General features: G+C 49.6%; 1 protein-coding gene across 5 annotated transcripts in view; it reads left to right on the top strand.

The window, feature by feature from the left end:
• Nucleotides 1–25,383, top strand: part of RIN2 (Ras and Rab interactor 2) — a 248,243-nt gene that overhangs the window by 76,573 nt on the left and 146,287 nt on the right. The window lies entirely within an intron of this gene.

The following is a 25,383-nucleotide window of genomic DNA, read 5'->3' as shown; positions in this document are numbered from 1 at the left end:
ATGAAGTCTAAGTAGGAGGGAGTAAGATTGAATCCTCATTTTACAGTTGAGGAAACTGCGGCTCAGAGAAGTTATTCATTCATTCAGTCGTATTTATTGAGTGCTTACTGTGTGCAGAGCACTGTACTAAGCGCTTGGAAAGTACGGTTCAGCAATAGAGACAATCCCTGCCGACGACAGGCTTACAGTCTAGAAGGGGGGAGACAGACATCAAAACAAGGTAACAGGTGTCAATAGCATCAGTATAAATAAACAGAATTAGAGATATGTACACACCAAAACAAGTAAATAGGCATTAATTAGATGAATAGAATTATAGATATGTGCATACAGGTGCTGTAGGGTGGAGGATAGGAGGGTAGGGCAAAGTCCAGGTGACAGGGAAGGGAGAGGAAGCTGAGGAAAACGAGGGCTTAGTTCAGTTACCTCATCTGGAAAATGGGGATTAAAACTGTGAGCCCCAAATGGGACAACCTGATCACCCTGTATCTACCCATATCTATCTGCACATAGTAAGCGCTTACCCAATACCAAAATTATCATTATTATTATTATCAGTCTGGAAGGCCTCTAGGAGGAGGTGAGCCTTCAGTAGGGCTTCAAAGGGGGGGAAGTGTGGTTGTTTGGCGGATGGGAGGAGGGAGGGCTTTCCAGGCCAGAGGTAGGACGTGGTCAGGAGGCAGTGGCGGGACGGGCGAGAATGAGGCCCAGTGAGGAGGTGAACGGAGGCAGAGGAGCGGACTGTACGGGCTGGGCTGGAGAAGGAGAGAAGGGAGGTGAGGTAGGAGGGGGCAAGGCGATGAAGAGCTCTGAAGCCAAGAGTGAGGAGTTTTTGTTTCGTGCGGAGCTTGATGGGCAACCACTGAAGATTTTTGAGGGGGGAAGTGACATACCCAGAGCATTTCTGTAGAAAGATAATCCGGGCAGTGGAGTGAAGTATAGACTGAAACAGGGAGAGGCAGGAGGTTGGGAAGTCAGAAAGCAGGCTGATGCAATAATCCAGTCGGGATAGGATGAGGGATTGTACTAACGTGGTAAGTTAAATGACTTGTCCAGCGTTACGTAGCAGGCAGTTGGCAGAGCCAAAATTATACCCCAGGTCTTCTGTCACCCAGGTCTGTGCTCTTTCCACTAAGCTACACTCCTCCTCTCTTGTTACGGGTGTAAGAAGCACACACATACACTGATGCTGATTCCTAATGGAAATCCGATCTTTCCTGTAATACTTTGTTGGTGTCTCTAGCTGCTCGTGATTCTCTTCTTTTGTATGAGGAGTTGGACTGATATTTTCAGTTCTCTATTGAAAGTTCCCAAAAGGCAGGAACCCTGCCTGTTTTCGGGGGAAAGAGGGGACTCACAAAGTCAGAGGTCAATCAAGCGATCAGTCATATTTACCGAGCACGTACTATTTGCAGAGCACTGTACTAAGTGCTTGGGGGAGTAAAATACTAAAAAGAATTAGCAGACATGTTCCCTGCCTATAACGAGCTTACAGTCTAGTGAGGGAGACAGACATTATTATGAATCAGTGTCATTTATAATGTGTAATTTATAGATATGTACAGAAGTGCTGTGGGGTTGGGGCCAATGTCGAGTGTCCAAAGGTCCAAATGTCCATTGACACTGGCCAACTAATATTCTTCATTTCATCATGCTTATATGGTCCTTCTTTTTTTTTTTTTCAAGATGGGCTATTAGGGACCATCCACTTTCTAAGGAATCCAGTTGATTCACTTGACTTCAAAAGCCCTGTGAAAATACTCCGTCGGATAGTGTAAATAACAGTAATACTTGCGGTATTTGTTAAGCGCTTACTATGTGCCGGGCACTGTACTCAGCACTGGGTGGATACCAGAAAATCGGGTTGGACACAGTCCCCGTCCCACATGGGGCTCACAGTCTTAATCCCCATTGTACAGATGAGGGAACTGAGGCAGAGAGAAGTGAAGTGACTTGCCTAAAGCCACACAGCAGACGAGTGGCAGAGCAGGGATTAGAACCCGTGACCTCCTGACTTCCAAGCCAGGGCTCTATCCACTACATCATGCTGCTTCCCCCATCCACTAATCAATCAGTGGTATTTGAGCGTATCCACTACGCCTTGCTTCTTCCCTCATCAACTAATCAATCGGTGCTATTTGAGTGTTTACTGTGTGCAGAACACTGATTATAGGACAATACAAGAGTTGGCAGACGTACAGAAGGAGCTTACAGTCTAGAAGGGAAGACAGACAGTATAAATAAATAAATGCCAGATATGTAAATAAGTGCTGCGGGGCGGAGGTGAATAGTAATTGCTAAAATGGTACGGATAGAAAGGAAAGGGACCGAAAGCTCCCCTCTAGACTGTAAGCTTTCTGTGGGGAGGGAACATGTCTAGAGAAAAAAAAATGCGAAAAAACTCGAAAAGAAATGAAAACAGGAAAAAACAAAGAAAAAGGAAGTTTCCCAAAAAATGAAAAAAACCTTTTTCAAAAAAAACTGAAAAAATGAAATTTTTTTTTTCCAAAACGAAAAAAACGTGAAAAAACTCCATAGATGCTCCATAGATGCTCTCTCATAGTGAAGGCATGTCTCCTCCAAGAAGCCTTTTCCCTAACTAAGCCCTCCTCTCCTCTTCTCCCACTCCCTTCTGCGTCGCCCTGACTTGCTCCCTTCATTCATCCTCCCTCCCAGCACCACAGCACATATCTGTGTATATCTGTTTCTTATTTGTTTTCGTATCTCTCTCCCCTCTAGACTGGAAGCTCACTGTGGCAGGGAATGTGTCTGTTTGCTGTACTATTATACGCTCCCAAACACTGAATAAAAGTGCTTTGCACACAGTAAGCGCTCAATAAATACGATTGCATGAATGTTCCATTGTACTCTTCCAGCCGAGCACTAAGTACAGTGCTCTCCACGTAGTAAGTGCTCCCTAAATACGATTGATCGATCAAATGCGATCGATAAAAGAGGGCTTATTCGGAGAATGTTTCCTGGAGGAGATGGGACTTTAATAAGGCTTTGGAGGTAGGGAGGGTGGTGGTCTGTCGTATATGGATGGAGAGGGAGTTCCAGGTCAGAGGGAGGATATGGGAAAGGGGTCGGTGATGAGACAGATGAAATCGAGATAAAGTGAGTAAATAGGTATTGGAGGAGAGAAGTGTGAAGGCTGGGTTGTAGAAGGAAATCGAAGATAGGAGAAGCAGCGTGGCTTAGTGGAAAGAGCACGGACTTGGGAGTCAGAGGTCGTGGGTTCTAATTCCAGCTCCGCCACTTGTCAGCTGCGTCACTTTAGGCAAGTCACGGTCAGAAGCCGTGGGTTCGACTCCCGGCCCTGCCGCTTGTCAGCTGTGTGACTGTGGGCAAGTCATTTCACTTCTCTGTGCCTCAGTTACCTCATCTGTAAAATGGGGATTAACTGTGAGCCTCACGTGGGACGACCTGATGACCCTGTATCTCCCCCAGCGCTTAGAACAGTGCTCTGCACATAGTAAGCACTTAACAGATACCAACATTATTATTGTTATCTCTGGCCCTCGGTTACCTCATCGGTAAAATGGGGATGAAGACCGGGAGCCCCGCGTGACACGACCGTTTGTCTAACCCAGTGCTTAGAACAGTGCCTGGCACATAGTAAGCGCTTAACAAATACCATCATTATTATTATGGGAGGGGGCAAGCTGATCGACTACTTTAAAACCGGTGGTAAGGAGTTCTGTTTTGATGCGGAGGTGGATGAGGAACCCCTGGAGATTCTCGAGGAGTGAGGAAACGTGAACTGAAAAACGACCCGGGCAGCAGAGCGAAGTTTGGGTCAGAGTGGGGAGAGACGGGAGGCAGGGAGGTCAGCGAGGAGGTTGACGCAGTAGGCAAGGCAGAACAGAATAAGAGCCTGGCTGAGCGTAGTAACAGTTTGATTGGAGAGGAAAGGGCAGGTTTCAGCCTTGTTGCGAAGGTGGAGCTGACGGGATTCGGTGACAAATTGAATATGTGGGTTGAATGAGACAGACGAGATAAGGATAATGCCAAGGTCATGGACTTGCGAGAAAGCGTGGATAGTGATGTTGGCTACAGCGATGGGGAAGTCAGGGAGAGGCGGGGTGTGGCTTTTGGTTGTACTTATTTCGAGATGTCAGCAGTGTCAGAGTAATAATAATAATGTTGGTATTGGTTAAGCACTTACTCTGTGCAGAGCACTGTTCTAAGCGCTGGGGGAGATACAGGGTCATCAGGTTGTCCCACGTGAGGCTCACAGTCTTCATCCCCACAGCTGAGGGAACTGAGGCACAGAGAAGTGAAGTGACTCGCCCACAGTCACACAGCTGACAAGCGGCAGAGCGGGGATTCGAACCCATGACCTCTGACTCCCAAACCCGGGCTCTTTCCGCCGAGCCACGCTGCTTCGGAGACCATTCGGAGGCTGGTCATCGGGTAGGGAGGTTGTTCTAGTGGTGCTGACCCAGAAATGTGAAAAGAAGGTGCTCTCCCTTTTTCAGAAGTGCACAGAAAATACATTTTCAAGTCCTGTCTGGTAACAAGCCAGAGTTTCAATCAATCAGTGGTAGTTATTGAGTGATTCCTGTACGTGGAACAGTTTTCTAGGTGCTTGGGAGAATACAATACGATGGAGTTGGTATTCCCTGCCCACAAAGAGTTTCCAGTGTAGAGTGGGGGGCAGGCATTCAAATAAATGACAAACAGGGGAAACAGATGTATGATGAAGAGATCTGGGGCCGGGGACAAGATGAATAATGATGGTATTTGTTAAGCGTTTACTATGTGCCGAGCACAGTTCTAAGCGTTGGGGTAGATACAGGGTAATCAGGTTGTCCCTCGTGAGGCTCACAGTCTTCACCCCCGTTTTACAGACGAGGTCTCTGAGGCACCGAGAAGTGAAGTGACTCGCCCAAAGTCACACAGCTGACAGGTGGCGGAGCCGGGATTAACACCCGTGACCTCTGACTCCTAAACCCGTGTTCTTTCCACTGAGCCACGCTGAATATCAAACGCTCAAGGGGTACGGATCAAAGCCCACAGGCGATGCAGAAGGGATGGCGAACAGGGAAAATGAGAGCTTTAGTTGGGGAAAGCCTTTTTGAGGAGGTTGATTTTAGTAGGACTTTGAAGGTGGGGAGAATGGTGGTCTGTCAGGCCGGAATAGGGAGGGAGTTCCAGGCCAGAGGGAGGACGTGGGGAAAGGGATTGGCAATGAGACAGATGAGAGAAGCAGCGTGGCTCAGCGGCAAGAGCACGGGCTTGGGAGTCAGAGGTCGTGGGTTCGAATCCCGCCTCTGCCACTTGTCAGCTGCGTGACAGTGGGCGAGTCACTTCGCTTCTCTGGGCCTCAGTTCTCTCGTCGGTAAAAGGGGGATGAAGACTGTGAGCCTCACGTGGGACAACCCGATGACCCTGTATCTCCCCCAGCGCTTGGAACAGTGCTCTGCACATAATAAGCGCTTAACAAATACCAACATTATTATTATCAGGGTATAGCAAGGCAGCTGCTTTTTGAGGAGCTCAGTGTGGAGTTTGGGTTATAATAAAAGATCAGCAAAGTAGGAGGGGTAAAGCTGATGGAGTGCCTTAAAACCAGTGGAAAGGAATTTCTGTTTCGTGTTGGAGAAGCACTGTGGCCTAGTGGAAAGAGCACAGGTCTGGGAATCTAAGGACTTGGGTTCTAATTCCGGTTGTGCCATTTGTCTGCTGTGGGTCCTTGGACGAGTCACTGAATTTCTCTGCGCCTCAGTTATCTCATCTGTCAAATGGGAATTAAATCCCCCTCCCTCCAATTTAGAATGTGAGCCCCATGTGGGACGGGGACTGTGTCCAACCCGATGACCCTAGCACTTAGAACAGCGTTAGACACGTAGTAGCTACTTAACAAATATTATTATAATTATTATCATTCAGAGGCAGATGGGCAGCCATTGAGTAAAACTCTGTCACCTTAACGAGAACTTCCCTTCCTTAATAGACACCCTTTTTTTTCCTTACCGTGGGCAAGTCACTTAACTTCTCTGTACCTCAGTTCCCTCATCTGTCAAATGGGGATGAAGACTGTGAGCCCCACGTGGGACAACCTGATTCCCCTGTATCTCCCCCAGCGCTTAGAACAGTGCTGTGCACGTAGTAAGCGCTTAACAAATATCAACATCATCATTATTATTATTACCGTCTTGTGGGCTGAATGTTTTACTCATGCGTTCAGTGGTATTTATGGAGTGCTTAGTGTGTGCAGAGCACTGTACTAAGCGCTTGGGAAAGTACAGTACAACAATAAACAGACACATTCCCTGCCCACGAGTTCCCCTTGACCGTCCCCTGAGAAATGCCCTGCAAAGGAGGAGTGAATCACTCCTTGGTCCGGTGACCTGTCGGTAGGGCGGAGTTGCGAAGCCACCGAAGCGTCCGAACAACCCAAGCAAAGGTGGCGGCTTGCGTCATCCTTGACCCGGGAAGTCATCCGCCCACCACCCGACAGAACTGGTTTCTGCCTAAACCCTCTGCCCGCTGAGGAATGGGCCCTTAGCTGTTCCCCCGGCCCCTGGCGGATTGACAGCAGGCAATAAAAGGCTGATAGAAAAGGCGGGAAGACCCACGTGATTAGAGACACCGTTGATAATGTTGGTATTTGTTAAGCGCTCACTACGTGCCGAGCACTGTTCTAAGCGCTGGGGCAGATACAGGGTAATCGGTTTGTCCCACGTGAGGCTCACAGTTAATCCCCATTTGACAGATGAGGGAACTGAGGCCCAGAGAAGTGAAGTGACTTGCCCACAAGTGGCAGAGCCGTGAGTCGAACCCATGACCTCCGGCTCCGAAGCCCAGGCACTTTCCACCGAGCCACGCTGCTTCCCCAGGCAGCGTTTCTATCATTTCCATCTTCTATTTTCCCCTCCCTATCTCCTCCAGACCTCTCCCCTAAGCCCCACTTTTCCTCATCTCCCACCCCCTTCTGCGTCACCCTGACTTGCCCCCTTTGCTCTTCCCCTCTCCCGGCCCCCCGGCACTCACGTACGTATCTGCATTTTATTTATTTGTATTAATGTCCACCTCCTCCCCACCCCCCCAGACTGTAAGCTCCTTGTGGACAGGGACTGCCACTGTTTATAGTATTTTCCCAAGAGCTTAGTAAGATGCTCTGCCCACATAACAAATGCTCAATAAATGCAGCGTGGCTCAGTGGAAAGAGCCTGGGCTTCGGAGTCAGAGGTCATGGGTTCGACTCCCGACTCCGCCACTTGTCAGCTTTGCGACTGTGGGCGAGTCACTTCACTTCTCTGTGCCTCAGTTACCTCATCTGTAAAATGGGGATTAACCGTGGGCCTCACGTGGGACGACCTGATGACCCTGTATCTCCCCCAGCGCTTAGAACGGTGCTCTGCACATAGTAAGCGCTTAACAATTACCAATATTATTATTATTATGAATGGTATCTATAGCATGGGAAGCAGCGTGGCTCAGTGGAAAGAGCCCGGGCTTGGGAGTCAGACGTCATGGGTTCGAATCCCGGAACTGCCCCTTGTCAGCTGTGTGACTGTGAGCAAGTCACTCAACTTCTCTGGGCCTCAGTTCCCTCATCTGTAAAATGGGGATTAAGGCTGTGAGCCTCACGTGGGACAATCTGATCACCCTGGATCTACCCCAGGGCTTAGAACAGTGCTCTGCACGTAGTAAACGCTTAACAAATACCAACATTATTATAACATGGGCTCAAACTCATGCAGCGTGGCCTACCGGAAGGAGCACGGGACTGTGAGTCAGAAGCTCTAACTCCAACTCCCCCGCCTTGTCTGCTGTGTGACCTTGGGCAGGTCATTTAACTCCTCTCCGCTACTGTAAACTGGAGATTAAGACTGCGAACCCCACGTGAGACAGAGACTGTGTCAAACCTGATTAGCTCTGTATCTACCCCGTGCTTAATACAGAACCTTGCGCTTAACTAAATACCGCGAAACGCTCAAACAAACCAAAAAGCCACTTGGTCTTTCCAGTCTGAGAATCCATTTGGATCCGTTTGACTCTCCGCAAGGCCGAGCACCCGGGGAAGCCGCTTCTGTTCCACTGGGTGGCGGGGACAGTTCCGAGACAACCCTGCCTCTCCTTGGAAAAGGGTGTGAGGGCCAGGACGGGCCCCGGGGGATGTGTGGGCATGTGGTGTTGATTGCATTTGTGGGATTCCTTTTCTCTCTTCAACCTCCAGTTGGGAAATGAATGAACTCCCTAAAGCGTATCACCAGTGTTCATATCAGAGTATCGACTGGGTGTCCGCTGGGTGCGGAGCACTGTCCTGAGTGCCCATCGGGGACGGGAGCACTGTCCTGAGGGTCCACCGGGTGCAAGACCGCTGGTCCTGAGTGTCCGCTCGATGCCGAGCACTGTCTTGGATGCCCCTTGGGTGCAGAGCGGTGTCCTGGGTGCCCCCTGGTTGCAGAGCATTAAATTAAGTGCAGAGCGCCAAATTAGGGGCTGGGAGAACACGCAGAAGAAGTTTTTTTTTTAAAAAAAACTCAATCCCTGTTCTTGAAGAACTTACAGTCTATTCATCCAATAGTATTTATTGAGCCCTTACTATGTGCAGAGCACTGGACTAAGCGCTTGGAATGGACAAATGGACAAATGTGACTGTGGGCAAGTCACTTAACTTCTCTGCGCCTCAGTTACCTCATCTGTAAAATGGGGATTAACTGTGAGCCTCACGTGGGATGACCTGATTACCCTGTATCTCCCCCAGCGCTTAGAACAGTGCCGTGCACATAGTAAGCGCTTAACAAATACCAACATTAGTATTGTTATTATTACAAATCGGTAACAGATAGAGACAGTCCCTGCCCTCTGACGGGCTTACGGTCTAATCGGGGGAGACGGACAGACGAGAACAATGGCAATAGGTAGAATCAAGTCTAGTAGCGGAGGCTGTAAAAAGAGATCGATTTAGCGCATCACGGTTAAAGGGAGCATGTTTGTACGTGAACACCGGACCTCAATGAAGAAGTGAAAACGGACAGAATCAGAAACGTGCAGCGGCGGGGACGGTCGCCAAAGGTCCCTCTGGCTTCACCTGGTTCTCCCCTGTGTGTTTCCGTGGGGCTGCACCCCTCGGTTTTGCCAGACGGAGCCAAGTCTCTGTTTACAGGGCTTATTCATGGCGCGTTAGTCATCCTCCCCGGGGGCGGGAGGAAGCGATGACCCCGAGCCCGCGGCTTCGCTTGGACGCAGGCGTGGCCGTCCGGTGAGGTTCTCACCCGTGTCTCCCCGCCGGTCCTATCACCCCGTCGCTCGCCTCCCGCCCCCAGCCGAGGCCCCGGGGGCCCGAGGAGGCCCGTGACTGTCGTTCGGCTTCAGCGACGCTCCACCGGCGAACCGGGCCGGCCTGCTCCGGGCCCGCAGGCCCTCGCCAACCGTCGGCCGCTGGGGTTTGCCCACTGATGAGGGGTGGGCGGGTCGGGGCCGGGGCCGGCTCTGAAGGCGTGCCTTGTGATGTGCCTGCTCCAGCTTTGCTACTCTGGAAATAGTTCATCATAATAATAATTAGCCGTAATTGGGGTATTTGTGAAGCGCTCACTAGGTGCCGGACACTGTACGAACCGCGAGGGTGGAGACGAGCAAATCGGATGGGACACAGTGCCTGTCCCATGTGGGCCTCACAATCTATTTTTTTTTCTTTTTCATGTATTTGTCAAACACTTACTATGTGCCAGGCACCATACTAAGCTCTGGGGTGGATACGAGCAAATCAGGTGGGGCACAGTCCCTGTCCCACATGGGGCTCGCAGCCTTTTTTTTTTAAAAAAAATGTTAAGCGCTTACTATGTGCCAGGCACTGTACTAAGTGCTGGGGTAGATAAAAGTCGATCAGGTTGGACACGGGCCTCATAGTCTTAATCACAGTTTTATAGATGGGTAACTGAGGCCCAAAGAATAGTAATAATAATAATAATAGTTATGGTACTTGTTAAGCACTTACTGTGTGCCAGGCACTGTACTAAGCTCTGGGGTGGATACGAGCAAATCGGGTTGGATACAGTCCCTGTCCCACATGGGGCTCACAGTCTTCATCCCCATTTTACAGATGAGGTAACTGAGGCCCAGAGAGTTGAAGTGACTTGCCCAAGGTCACACAGTGAAGCAACTTGCCCAAAGTCACCCAGCAGACAAGGATTAGAAGCCCAGGCCCTTCTGACTCCCAGGCCCGTGCTCTATCTGCTACGCGGAGAAACAGCGTGGCTCAGTGGAAAGATCTCAGGCTTGGGAGTCAGAGGTCATGGGTTCTAATCCCAGCTCCTCCGATTGTCAGCTGTGTGACCTTGGGCAAGTCACTTCACTTCTGTGGGCCTCAATTCCCTCCTGATCACCTTGTATCCCCCCCCCCCCATGCTTAAAACAGTCCTTTGCACATCGTAAGCGCTTAACAAATGCCATCGTTATCATTATTATTACTCCAGTGCCACTGTTCACCTGCCAAGCTTACGACATGAAGTTTCGAGCACGTTTCAAGTTTCAGGTTTCAAGGTCCGCAGGTTTCCGCGGAGCATATGGAACGTAACCACGCCCAGCGCCACCCCGCTTGGTCCATCTGGCCCAGGGCTGAATCTCATACAGTGGCCCCAGGATGCTCGCGGGAATGCCAGGATGGTTTGTTGCCCTGGACACCCATCCCCGGGTTACAGGTGGACGGTCCAGACAGCGTCCCACCTCTCCTCCGGCCTTGACGAGCCCTGGATCGCAAGGTGGGAGATGGGTTTGAGTCCTAACTGCTCACTGGCCCAGTGTGGAGCCTTGGGCATTCCACTTCCCTCTCTGGGCCTCAGTTTCCTCATCTGTTAAATGGGTGATACGATAAATGGTGAATCCCATGTGGGGCAGCAACTGCGTCCAATCTTATACCTTTGAATCTGCCCTAACGCTTACCACACAGTATGAGATCAGTTAATGCCATTGACATCGTTTAGACCGTGAGCCCGTCACTGGGCAGGGATTGTCTCTATCTGTTGCCGAATTGTACATTCCAAGCGCTTAGTACAGTGCTCTGCACCTAGTAAACGCTCAGTAAATACGATTGAATGAATGGCTGCTGGGTCTGTTTAATCCTTCGAGTCTTCGAATGTCCTGAACTTTTCTTTCCGACATCCCTAACTTTTAGTATTCTCTTCTATGTGAAACAGCAAAACTCTTCTGATGTCATCAATTATTATTACTAGTCAAAATAAAACAATCATAACGGTGATATTTGTTAAGCACTTACTATGTGCCAACCAAATGCTGGGATAGAAACAAGTTAATCAGGTCCCACGTGGGGCTCACATTCTAAGGAGGGAGAACAGAGAAGAGGAGGGAACTGAGGCCGGAGAAGTGAAGTGACTTGCTCAAGGTCACACAGGAGACAAGTGGCAGAGCCGAGATTAGAACCCAGCTCCTTCAGACTCCCAGTCCCATGCTCTTTCCATTAGGCCATGCTGCTTCCCTGAATAATAATAACAATAATAAGACAATCCTGCCTGAAGGCTGGAACCCTTTCCCCCTCCTCCCCTCCCACTCTCCCGGCCTCCTTCGCGGGTTTCTCAGGAATCCCGTTATGAAGGGATGTGTCTCTCGTACGAGAAAGAGTTAACCCGAGACCTTCCGGAATATTCATTCATTCAACAGTATTTATTGAGCGCTTACTATGTGCAGAGCACTGTACTAAGCGCTTGGAGTATACAATACCACCGTGGCTCTCGGCGAGGAAGGTGCGATAGGAAGTATTCATTGCGGTAAGCTTCCTATTGACTTCCCATTTCGCGGATGAGGGAACTGAGGGGCAAAAAAAGCTAAGCGACTTGCCCGAGGTCACACAGCAATCAGTCAGTCGATCAGTGGTATTTACTGAGCCCTTACTATAGGCGGGGCCCTCTACTAAATGTTTGAGCGCTGCGCTAAGGTGGTATTTGTTAAGCGCTTACTATGTGCAGAGCACTGTTCTAAGCGCTGGGGTAGATACAGGGTCATCAGGTTGTCCCACGTGAGGCTCACAGTCTTCATCCCCATTTGACAGATGAGGTACCTGAGGCACAGAGAAGTAAAGTGACTTGCCCACAGTCACACAGCTGACAGGCGGCAGAGTCGGCATTCGAACCCATGACCTCTGGCTCCCAAGCCCATGCTCTTTCCACTGAGCCTCGCTGCTTCTCTAAGTGACTAAGTGACAGAGCCAGGAATAGAACCCAGGTCCTCTGACTCCCAAGCTCTTTCCACTGGATCATGCCGCTTCAAGAATTGATGAGGTAATAGTACTAGTAATAGTAATAATAATTACTACTAATAATAGTAGTAATGGGTAATAAGGCTGGCCTGTCGGAGGTACAGATTATCCAGGCCTTTGCGAGGCGGGTCGGGGAGACCCCTGTTTCCTCAGGTTTAGGGGCAACGAAAGGGAATTTAAGTTGGTTTGCAGGGACAGGGATGAGCATAATTATGATTATTGCTGATGACGGGGTCTCCCTCTGGGAAGGGCGGATGAGCCCCGATGTTGACTCTTTAGTCTTTGAGAAGCAGCATGGCCTAGTGGAAAGAGCTCGGGCCTGGGAGTCGGAGGAGCTGGGTTCTAATCCCGGCTCCGCCACTCGTCTGCTGCGTGATCTTGGGCGAGTCACTTCACTACTCTGGGCCTCGGTTCCTTCATCTGCAGAATGGGGATTGAATACCTGTTCTCTCTCCTACTTAGACCGTGAGCCCCACGTGGGGCCTGATGCTCTTGTATCTACCCCAGCGCTCCGTGCAGCGCTCGGCACGTAGTAAGCGCTTAACAAATACCGCCGTTATTGTTATTTAAGACTGAGAGCCTGCACAAAGGAATCGATTATATTTTAAGCACCTAGTTCAGCGCTCTGCACTCGGTAAGCGCTCAATACTTCAGTTGCAGTTAGCGGGCGCTTACTGGTGGGCGGAACGCTACACCAAGGACTTGGGAGAATAGAGTACGATAATAGACACATTCCCGGCCTACAACAAGCATTCCGTTTGTATGATTGATAGTTGCCAGGAACGTGCCCTCTTCCCTACCAATCCATCTCTCCCCGGAGCATGGAGGGCGGTGAACCAGTAGGAGGATAGGAGGAAAGATGTAGGTTTTTTTAACTTGCAGTAATAATTATAATAATGGTATTTATTAAGTGCTTACTAGGTAAGAAGAAGAAGAAGAAGAATTCTGGTATTAAGCGCTCACTACGTTCCAAGCACTGCTCTAAGCACCCGAGTAGATACAAGGTAATCAGGTTGTCCCACGTGGGGGCTCGCAGTCTCAATCCCCATTTTACAGATGAGGTCACTGAGGCCCGGAGAAGTGGCAAGCACTGTTCTGAGCGCTGGGGTAGATGCAAGCTAATCAGTTTGAACACAGTCCCTGGGGCTCACAGTCTTCATCCCTATTTTTCACACGAGGGAACTGAGACACAGGGGAAGAGACTTCCCCAAGGTCACACCGCAGACAAGCGGAAGAGCTGGAGTTAGAACCCAGGTCCTTCTGAGTCCCAGGCCCGTGCTCTATCCACTAGGCCGTGCTGCTTCCCGTAACGACTGAAATAGCACCCAGCAGCGGTGCTGTTGTTACTGGGATTCCTTCCTTCATTCATTCAGTTGTATTTACTGAGCGCTTACTGTGAGCAGAGCACTGTTCTAAGCACTTGGGAGAATCCAATACAACAGTAAAGACACATTCCCGGCCCACAACGAGCTTACAGTCTAGAGGGAGGGGAGACAGACAGAGAAGCAGCGTGGCTCAGTGGAAAGAGCACGGGCTTTGGAGTCAGAGGTCACGGGTTCGAGTCCCGGCTCGGCCACTTGTCGGCTGTGTGACTTCGGGCGAGTCACTTCACTTCTCGGTGCCTCGGTGACCTCATCTGTAAAATGGGGATGAAGACCGTGAGCCCCACGTGGGACGACCTGATTCCCCTGTGTCTACCCCGGCGCTTAGAACAGTGCGCGGCACATAGTAAGCGCTTAACAAATACCAACATTATTAATATAAATAAATTATCTGGGCCTGCAGATAATCGAGGCACCATCCAGTGTCTTGGCATTATAATCGGTCGGGATCGATTTCCCTAGATTTTCCTAAGCTGCATAGAGGATGGGACGGAGGATGGGACGGAGCAGGGGAGAGGAAGCTGAGTGGGAAAAACAAGAGCCGAGATAGGAAAGGTTGAGTTCCCCGCTCCACTGCCTGCACACTGGATCACGGCCCTGTTGGCCCAACTTCCTGTGGTCTGGCTAGGCGGAATGATCGAGCACCACCCCAGTTTTCCAAACCCACAGGCACCCGATTAGTCACTGGAAGATCAGTTCATTTGTAGCGGGAGCTGCACCTGTTGATTTCCCCTGCTTCCACAGGCAGTCAGGACCCGCAATCGTTTATTGATCAGAGAGGGTTATCGCAACTTTTGGAAATGCTCAGTTGACACTCTGAGGGTTTATACATGAGTCAGGAAAAACTGACTCGTGGACTGCGTACGTGGAACGATACCAACGCGAGCCTTTTCTCGTGGCACAAATTGAGCAGGCCTCTGTTTTCTCGCAGGAATGGGAAAAGGGCGTGTTTTTGTCGTCACTAAAACTCGACTCGGGGTGAGGCTGAAACCATCCGTCTGGGCCCTGCTTGCCCGGTTCCTGATTTGGGGGACCCTGTGATTGTGTCGTCTGGCCCTTCTGGTCAGCCCCAGAGCCAGCCCGCTTGGGCCCTCCGTGGTTTTCCTGTCTTCCCCAGAGCCTTTAGGAAGGGAAATGTGGCAAATTTTGAACTTCCTTTTGTCCTCTTGGTATTTCAGATGTAAATAAAGTATCGCACCTTATCGAAAGAATAACATTTCTGAAGCTGGGTGCGGGAACAGTTACAGGCACTAACTTGATTTAGTGGAGAAGCAGCTGGGCCTAATGGAAAGAGCTTGGACGTGGGTTGTAATCCCTCTAGACTCTAAGCTCGTTGTGGGCAGGGAACGTGTCTACCAACTCTGTTAGATTGTACTCTCCCAAGCACTCGGAATAGCACTCTGCGCCCAGCAAGCGCTCAATAAGTACGATCGATTGATAATCCCAGCTCTGCCCCTTGTCCGCTGTTTGACCCTGGGCAAGTCATTCATTCATTCAGAAGTATTTATTGAGCGCTAACCGTGTGCAGAGCACTTGAGAGAGTACAAAAAAAACAGTAATACACAGACGCGTTCCCTGCCCACAGTGAGCGTACAGATCTGTAGGGGGAGAGAGATATTCCTTCAATAGTATTTATGGAGCGCTTACTGTGTGCAGAGCACTGTACTAAATGCTTGGAAAGTACAATTTGGCAACAGATAGAGACAATCCCCGCCCAACAATGGGTTCACAGTCTAGAAGGGAGATAGAGACAACAAAACAAAACAAGTAGACGGGCAATTAATATATATTATTATAATCAATATATTAATATAAATACATATATGACAGATATGTACGTAAATGCAGGGTGCTGGGAAGGGGGAAGAACAAAGGGAGCAAGTCAGGGAGACTCAATTTCTCTGTGCTTCAGTTCCCCCATCTACAAAATGGGTTTTCAGTGCCTCTCTCCTACTTAGACTGTGAGTCCCACGTGGGAAAAGGATTGTATCCGACCTGATAAACTTGTATATACCCCAGCTTTTAGAACAGTGCTCGATGCATAATAAGCACCTATCATCCTCTAAATTATCATTATTATTATTGAACTCTAATACAAAGACTAGGAAGGTGTGGACTCTAGAAATAATAATGATAATAATAATTATGGTACTTGTTAAGCACTTACTACGTGCTAAACACTAGTCTAGTGCTGGGGTAGATAGAAGTTAATCTGATTGGACATAATCCCGGCCCATGTGGGGCTCACAGTCTTCATCCCCATTTTACAGCTGAGGTAACTGAGCCACAGAGAAGTGACTTGCCCGAGATCACACAGCAGACAAGGGACAGAACTGGGATTAGGACCAAGGTCCTTCTGACTCCCAGGCCGTGCTCTAGCCACTAGACCGCACTGCTTCTCGGTCCCTTTTAATGGACCGTTAATTCTTAACGGAAGTGTTCCCCTGCCGGACGTTATGCCTTGTGCACTGTGGTTTTCAGCCAATCGCCCTGCCCTTGCTTCTCTCTTCATCCTTAGGCCGTAAGCCCGTTTCGGGGCAGAGAACCGTGCTGCCAGGTCTCTCGCATTGTACACTCCCAAGTGCTTAGAATAGCATTCTGCACCCAGTGAGCGCTCGATAAATCCCGTCGATCCATCGACTGATCCTTTCCCTCCCTACTTCTTACCGTGCTCCCGTCACAGCAGTGGTAGAGAGGATGCGAAGATGACCAAGCCCCCATTTCCCCTGTCCATTCATTCAATAGTATTTATTGAGCGCTTACTAGGTGCAGAGCACTGTACTAAGCGCTTGGAATGTACAAATCGGCAACAGATAGAGACAGTCCCTGCCCTCTGACGGGCTTACGGTCTAATCGGGGAGACAGGCAGACAAGAACAATGGCAATAGCCGCCCTCCTCACGGTCGACTGTGCACTAAGCTGTGTACCCCTTAAGCACTTCGATACTCTTCTCAGCCCCACGGCACTTACGTTCATATTTTTATACTCTACTATTTCCCCTATCTGTAATTTATTTAAATATCCATCTCCCCCTGTAATAATAATAATAATAACAACATGAATTAAGTGCTTGCTATGTGACAAGTACTAAGTGCTGGAGTAGATACAAGTTAATCAGATTGGACTCCATCCCTGTCCCACAGTGGCCTTACAGTCTAAGTAAGAGGGTGAACAGGTATCGAACCCCCATTTTACAGATGTGGAAACCCAGGTTCAGAGAAGTCAAGTGACTTGGGCAAGTGGCAGGTGGTGGAGCCGGGATTAGAACTCAGGTCCTCTGATTCCCAGATCCAGGCTCTTGTCATCTTGCCGCCGGCCCCTCGCCCACGTCCTGCCTTTGGCCTGGGACGGCCTCGTACCTGACAGATAATTACTCTTCTCCCTTCAAAGCCTTATTGAAGGCACATCTCTGCCAAGAGGCCTTCTCCGACTAAGCCCTCCTTTCCTTTTCCTAAACTCCCTTCTGCGTCGACCCCCTTTAGTCATCCCCCCTTCCGGCCCCCACCGAACTTCTGTATATCTCTGTAATTTATTTATATGAATGTCTGTCTCCCACTCTAAACTGTAAGCTCACTGTGGGCAGGGAACGTGTCTTGTACTCTCCCAAATGCTTAGTACAGTGCACTGCACACAGTAAGCGCTCAAATACGATTGACTGACTGACTGACTAGGGTGTAAGCTCCTGATGGGCAAGGATCTCACCTACCAAAAATCTATTCTATTTTACTTTACCAAGTGCTTAGTGGAGTGCTCTGTCACATAGTCAGCGCTCAGTAGAAACCACTGTTTGATTAGATGCAAGAAACCAAGCAAGCAGGCCTGACTCCACCCGTGCTATGATTCAAAGTCTCGGACAGTTGATTCAGGCTACTCCCGGCTTTGCCTCTTGTCAGCTGTGTGACCTTGGGCAAGTCACTTAACTTATCTGGGCCTCGGTTCCCTCATCTGTAAAATGGGGATGAAGACTGTGAGCCCTATGTGGGACAACCTGATCACCTTGTATCTTCCCCAGCGCTTACAACAGTGCTTGGCACATAGTAAGCGCTTAACAAATACCAAGATTATTATTATTATCGGACAGGCTAGCTGGCCTGTGACTTCTGGAAGAGTGTATCAGTTGGTACATGGCTTCGGAAACATCTCCCTTGTCTGACCTGTGCTTTCCCCGGCAGCATTGGATTGATTATGAGAGTAAAATCGGCCTGCATAAACAGGCCGCCAAATAATAATAATATTGGTATTTGTTAAGCACTTACTATGTGCAGAGCATTGTTCTAAGCTCTGGGGTAGATGCAGGGTAATCAGGTTGTCCCACGTGAGGCTCACAGTCTTCATCCCCATTTTACAGATGAGGTAACTGAGGCATAGAGAAGTGAAGTGACTTGCCCAGAGTCACACAGCTGACAAGTGGAAGAGCCTGGATTCAAACCCATAACCCCTGACTCCCAAGCCCGTGCTCGTTCCACTGAGCCACGCTCCTGCCAAAGGAATTTTCCAGTAGATAACGCCCTCCCAGAGCGTTCCCACCGTGCACGTTGGGCCAGTCCTGGTGGAAGTGAAACTGGAGTGGCCGAGCAAGGAATCCACCCGTGCCAGGCTAGAAGGAGGAAGATCAAGGGAACGAAAATCCGACTCTGTTTACGAGATCGGAGAAGGAAATAGCTTCCTCCAACTTCAAGCAGGGAGATCAGGGAGAGCCAGGTGAGAGAGGAAGGCTATTATCCTCTTTCTCCCATCGTCCACACGCTCGCTCCCATTCACTCGCACACGTGCACCCAAAGACAGTAAGAGAGAGGAGAAGACTCGAGGGGTGTTTGAGCCGATCAGAGTCCGAGCTCTTTGGGGTTTCCGGCCGATCACATGCAGCTCACCGTCATTTTCAGCCAATCGTACGCGAGCTGCCGTTTCATCCCACCATCGCTGCCTTGGCTACGGGTGACTTCACCGACTGTCCCCTGGTTTCTTTAACCACGATCGCAGCTACAGGAGAGGACCTGGGTGCCGAGGTGAGAACAGATCACGGCCCGTGGGAGCTCGCTGGGATCGTAAGTGCCAGGAGGAGCTAGTTCGAATCAGGGCCCGCTGCCCTCCAGGAGCTTAGACGCGGCATCAATTGTAGATAGACAGATTTCTCCCTACTTCTGCGACCGTCGGAGGAGTGACGCCCACCAAGAGCCCGACGTAAATATGCTTTAAATTTAGGTTCCGGCGCTGGGGACGGGTGAGTTGGTCACTAGAGTTGGATGGGGAGGGGAGCCTCTCCGCAGAAGGATTTCGGGAAGACTGGCGGAGAGAGAACTAGAAACCGTTTAGCTTTTTCGAGGGTAGAGGAGGGGTGTGGCCGGTGAGTGGGAGAAGTTTGCCAACAGGTAATATGTAGGTGGGAAGAGGAAACGGGTGGATCTTCTCACCTAATTGTCTGTGGACTGGAAACTCAGAAAACATGTCCTTCAAAATAGTAATTGTGGCATCTGTCAGGACTAAGTGCCGGGGTAGGTACAGGATCATCAGGTCCCACGTGGGACTCACAGTCTAAGGACGAGGGAGAACAGAGATTGAATCCTTGTTTTGCAGATGAGGAAACTGAGGCCCAGAGAAGTGAAGTGACTCACCCAAGGTCACACGGCAGATAAGTGGCAGAGCTGGGATTAGAGCCCAGGCCTGTGCTCTTTCCAGTAGGCCATGCTGCTTTAGAAGAGGGCAGCGTTTTGAATATTGAGGGGTCGGGTTTCTGATTAGAGGAGCGAATATCTGTCTCCCCCTCTAGACTCTAAACTCACTGTGGGCTCTTGTCAACCAATGCCGCTGTATTGTGTTCTCCCGAGCACTTAGTACAGTGCTCTGTACCCAGTAAGCGCTCGATATAGATGGCTGCTCGATCGATCTCAAAAGGGCATGCCTGAATAATCTCGAAAAGTCATCTCCCGGAGGGCAAAGAACAGCAATTCCAGTTCTGTGGGGCTTCCCTACCAACAAGGCAGGGAGGGAGGAGTGCTCGTAGGAGGTGTGTGATAAGGGTGCCTAATCTGGGGGCAGAAGGCTCAGGATTTGGTTGGCAAGACACCTGGTGTGGAGCTCTCTCTCTGAGGAGGCGGGAGTGGGTAGGTCAAAGAACAGACGTATTTTCCGGGACAATACTTTCATCCTGAATACACCCCCTCCCCTCGCCTCCCTGGGCCGAGGCCACAGAAATACCGGTTCCCGAGATGGGCTGTTTCCCCAGCAGGCAGCCCTGCCACATGGCAGAAGAGCTGGCGCTTGAGGCCCTTCCTCCTTGTTTGCCCCTAGTTGAGGGACGGCCGTGCCAGCTGGTAAAACCACCGGGTAAAAGTTGGTATTTGTTAAGCGCTTACTATGTGCAGAGCACCGTTCTAAGCGCTGGGGGAGATACAGGTTCATCAGGTCATCCCACGTGAGGCTCCCAGTTAATCCCCATTTTACAGATGAGGGAACTGAGGCCCAGAGAAGCGAAGTGACTCGCCCATAGTCACACAGCTGACGAGTGGCAGAGCCGGGACTCGAACCCATAACCTCTGACTCCCAAGCTCGGGTTCTTTCCACTGAGCCACGCTGCTTCTCGGAGGAGTTGGAGGGGGACTCGATTGGCGTGAAAGAGGAACCCGGTGAAAGAAGCAGCAGCAGGGGGTCCACGGGCGCAAGCTGGTAGGGAAAAATGGCCACGAAATTCATTCATTCATTCATTCAATAGTATTTATTGAGCGCTTATTATGTGCGGAGCAATGTACTAGGCGCTTGGAACGGTTTTGTTTTTCTCCTCTTGGTTTCTGTGGTAGAGGGAGGGACTCCTTCCCCCTCCAGAGGGAATCTCAAGGGTCCAGGGTGGTGAGGAGTCTGAAGTATGGAGATTAAGACTGCGAGTCCCACGTTGGATAGGGACCGGGTCCAATCTGATTACCTCGTATGTAGCCCGGCGTTTAGAGCGGTTCCTGGAACATTATGAGCGCTTACCATTTAGAAAAAAAAAAAAAGATCGGGGAGCTGAAGGGAGGCTCAAGAGCAGGGTTTTTAGTGGGGAAGACATTCTTCTGGTGGGCGAGTTGACGCAGATACCAGGAAATGCCCCGTATCTGGAATCGCCTCAAGGACCAGGTCTGTGTGCCCCTGGAAGTGGCGATGGAGAGGTGTGGTTGATGAACACAGCCTCTGGGCAGTGGCATCCTGCCAGTCCACTCTCAACTTGTCTTTTTTTAAAAAATAATTATTTGTTAAGCTCTTACCATATGCCAAGCACATGGCCTGGGCTCTAGACTGTGAGCTCACTGTGGGCAGGGAATGTGTCTGTTGTACTCTCCCGAGCGCTTTACACACAGTAAGCGCTCAATAAATATGATTGAATGAATGAATGAAGCCCTGTTCTAAGTGCTGGGGTAGATAATAATAATAATGGTGGTAGTGGTTAAGCGCTTACTATGTGCAAAGCACTTTTCTAAGTGCTGGGGTAGATACAAGGTAATCAGAATGTCCCAAATAGGGCTCACAGTCTTCACCCCCATTTTACAGATGAGGGAACTGAGACCCAGAGAAGTTAAGTGACTTGCCCAAAGTCACACAGCTAAGTGGCAGAACCGAGATTAGAACCCACGGCCTCTGACTCCCAAGCCCAGGCTCTTTCCGTTAAGTGAAGTGCCTTTCCCAAGGCCACAGAGCAGACGAGAGATGGATTTGGCATTAAAAGCTTCTGACTCCCAGCCCCATGCTCTATCCACTCTGCCATGTTGTTTCTACTAAGTACTTGGGAGAATTCAACACAGCGGAGTTGGCAGACACTTTCCTTGACCACAATGAGCTAAAACTCTAATAATAATCATAATAATTGTGGAATTTGTAAAGCGATTACTATGAGCCAGGCACCGTTCTGAGCACCGGTGTGGATACAAGCAGATTGGGTTGGACGCAGTCCAAAAGGCTAGAGAGGGAGATCGTTTTCTGGGGCAAAGTAGACCTGCCTCTTTGAGGGGATCCCGCTCAGCCATCTTGACTCGAAGTGGCGTAGAATCAGCCAAGCCACTGAAGCGAAGGAAGGACCCTTCCTGCTGAGAATGGAGCGGGCCCAGCTCTCTCCCTGCGAGAGCTAGATTTGCTGGGAGAAAAGGGGTCCGGCTGAAAGTCTGGGGAGAAGATTTTGGTCCTGGGACATGGGGTTCTACTTCCACTCCTCCCTGACCCCAATATGTATTGAGAAACCTTGGAGATCCAAGAGAAGAGGCCAGAAGACTCCTGTCCCCATCCACAAATCTCATTTTCCGTGACTGAAAGCACCGCCTTTCACCAGCCGAACCATCCTCGGCCTTGCAGACGAAAGATGTAATAATAATAATAATAATGTTGGTATTTGTTAAGCGCTTACTATGTGCAGAGCACTGTTCTAAGCGCTGGGGTAATAATAATGTTGGTATTTGTTAAGCGCTTACTATGTGCAGAGCACTGTTCTAAGCGCTAGGGGAGATCCAGGGTAATCAGGTTGTCCCACGTGGGGCTCCCAGTCTTAATCCCCATTTTACAGATGAGGTAACTGAGGCACAGAGAAGTGAAGTGACTTGCCCACAGTCACACAGCTGACAAGTGGCAGAGCTGGGAGTCGAACTCATGACCTCTGACTCCGAAGCCCAGGCTCTTTCCACTGAGCCACGCTGCTTCTCTGTGCTGGGGTAGACACAGGGTCATCTGGTTGTCCCACGTGAGGCTCACAGTCTTCACCCCCATTTTACAGATGAGGTAACTGAGGCACCGAGAAGCGAAGTGACTTGCCCAAAGTCACACAGCTGACAAGTGGCAGAGTTGGGATTCGAACCCATGACCTCTGACTCCCAAGCCCGGGCTCTTTCCACTGAGCCACGCCGCTTCTCTAGTCAAGGAGTTGTGTTATTACCTCCAGGCTCTAGAGGGTCGAGAAGGAGTCTAGTGGAAAGATCGTGGGTCTGGGAGTCAGAGGACCCCTGGGTTCTGGTCTCGGCTCTGCGACCTCAGCAAGTCACTTAATTTCTCTGTGCCTCGGTTTCCTCATCTATAAAATGGGGATTCAATACCTGTTCTGCCTCCTCCTCAGATTGTGAGCCCCCTGTGGGGCCTGATTATCTCGCATCTGCCCCAGCGGCTTAGAACAGTGCACATAGCAAGCATTTGACAAATCCCAGAATAATGTGGGATCTGGAGTTGATAGGGAATTAGGGTTTTTCAGATTAGCAGAACACTTTATCTCCAGGAAATGCGCTGAGATGTAAATACAATTAATCAGAATAAACCAGAATGGCTGGAATGCGGTTCTGGTGAAACAGTAATTGCTGGAACGCTTTTTCTGTTGGGAAAATTACTTCGCTGCAGTGGTGGCCACCCTGCCCACCTGGTCTCAAGCCAACCAGCCTAGTTGGTAAGCTCCTTGAAGGCAGGGGTCATGCCTAACCACTCTCATTTATTGTTCTCTGCTAAGCGCTTAGTTCGGGACACCTCGTACCCTGCTGGGGTGATACCACTGACTGATCGATTGGAAGAGCGAAGGTGCCCGCACCGAGCCCCAGGCCCTGCACCCTCCCCAGTTTTCTCTTGCCCCCTGGCAATGCCTGCTTCTCTGCCCCTCGCTGACACCCCTGAAAAATGTCTGCTCGCCTTTTCACCGAGAGGAATCCTCTATTTTTATCCCAGGATGTAGCCAATATCCACTATGTAAGCCTTCAGAACTTCTGTCTCTCTTTCGCTCTTGTTCGCTTGTCTCCGCCTGCCTCTTTCGCTCCTTTGGGCCCTCTTGAGATCTCAAATTAGGCCAGATTCGGAGAGAGGACTTGATAACGACGACTACTTTAAGTCTCCTGCTCGCTGTCGGGGCGGGAATTTAAGTGCTGCCTGCCTGGAATGTGGATGATGTCACCGAACCAGGTGCCCGTGGGAGAATTGGAATAAATAGAGACTGTATATCTCTTCTTGTCTGGGCAAGCTCAGGTGGCAAGATCGGGCGACGGTGGTATATGGCGGAAACAGAATTGAGATGGCGAAGGAAGTTTGCCTGAAGTGCGAACCTGTTTGTTGTTGCAGTCTTAGCCTTGAGACATATTTGGCCTTTGAAAGTCGCAAACATCCCTGTGCCAGTGGAGATCAGTGGCATGTGGCTTCGTCCTAACAACCCAAGCTAATCCTCTGTTTCCTCAAAGACATAGATGCCTCAGGGCCCGTTGATGAGAGAACTTTTTGGATATCTTTTTTTTTGACTGTTTGCTTTAAAGGGCCGAGATCGACAGAAGCGGCATGGCCTAGTGGAAAGACCCCTGGCCTGTGAATCAGAGGACTTGAGTTCTAATCCCAGCCCCACCACTTGCCTGCTGTTTGACGTTGAACAAGTCACAACTTCTCTGAGCTTCAGTTTCCTCATCTTTAAAATGGGATTCAATGCCTTTGTTTCCTCCTATTGAGTTCGGTGAGCCCCATGTGGGTCAGGGACTGTGTCCAACCTGGTTAACTTGTCTCTACCCTCGGTGCTTAGAACAGTACTTGACTGTGAACCCGTCACTGGGCAGGGATTGTCTCTATCAGTTGCCGAATTGTACATTCCAAGCGCTTAGTACTGTGCTCTGAACATAGAAGCGCTCAATAAATACTATTGAATGAATGAATATAGTAAGAGATTAACAAATATAAAAATAATAAGAGGAATACATTGACTAAATTCACTTAAATAATAATAATTGTATTTGTTAAGTGCTTGCTATGTGCCAAACACTGTTCCAAACACTGGGGAAGATACAAGTTCATCAGGTCAGGCCAACTGTCCCAGTTGAGGCTTTCCGTCTAAGTAGGTAGGAGAACAGGTATTGAATCCCTATCTTCCAATTGAGGAAACTGAGGCACAGAGAAGTTAAGTGACTTGCCCAAGATCACACAGCAAGCAAGTGGCAGAGCCTGGATTAGAGCCCATTTCCTCTGATATCCAGGCCTGTGCTCTTTCCACCAGGCCACGCTGCTTTTAAATTTAGGTATTTATTTACTTTTGTCTCTATCATTTGCATCTGTACCATCACAGTTTTACCTGATTAGGGTCTGTCTCCCTCATTAGACCGTAAGCCTTTCGAGGGCAGGGGTTATGTGTTACTTTTGTTCTTCTGTAGTCTTAGCCCTGAAGTACAGTGCTCTGCACAGCGTGAGTTCTCAATGTTGCTACTGCTGAATTTCTGGAGGGAAAGTTGTTCTTCAAGCTGAGGGAAAATCGTTAGCTTATTGAGTCGTTTTTTGAACAGTTAAAGTTAATCCCTCGGCGATTTGCTTCTCTCCTTGAGGAAATACAAAAATTTGATTTCTTCTCCTTAAAATTCACGTTTAATGGAGCAGAACATTTGATTAAATGGAAGGGAAGACGAGGAGTTGAGTTGAGCTCGAGGTGCCGGTGGAATATCCGGGTCAAAGTGTCCTTCTGGAGGCAGGAGCAAATGTGAGATTGCTTGGAAGGAGAGAGGCCAAGGCTAGCAAGTGAGATTTAGCAGTCATTTGCATAGTGATGGTAGTTGAAGCCTGAAAAGCAACTGAACTCTCCAAGGGGTGAATGAGAACTAAAAAGGAAAAAGGGGCCCAGAATAGAGCATTAAGGGTCACGGACACTTAGGGGTTGTGAGACAGAGGAAGAGCTGGTGAAAGAGTCTGAGGAGGAGTGGCCAGAGAAGCAAGAGACCTGTCAGAAAACCCAAGGTTAGCTACCTTTTCCAGTTTAGAAGAGTGGCCCCCAAAGGCAAACTAGCAGTCAAGGAGGATTAGGATGGAATGGAGGCTGTTAGA

This window comes from Ornithorhynchus anatinus, chromosome 1, assembly GCF_004115215.2.
Source record: "Ornithorhynchus anatinus isolate Pmale09 chromosome 1, mOrnAna1.pri.v4, whole genome shotgun sequence".
Taxonomy (NCBI): Eukaryota; Metazoa; Chordata; class Mammalia; order Monotremata; family Ornithorhynchidae; genus Ornithorhynchus; species Ornithorhynchus anatinus.
This window is presented reverse-complemented; position numbering and strand designations above follow the sequence as displayed.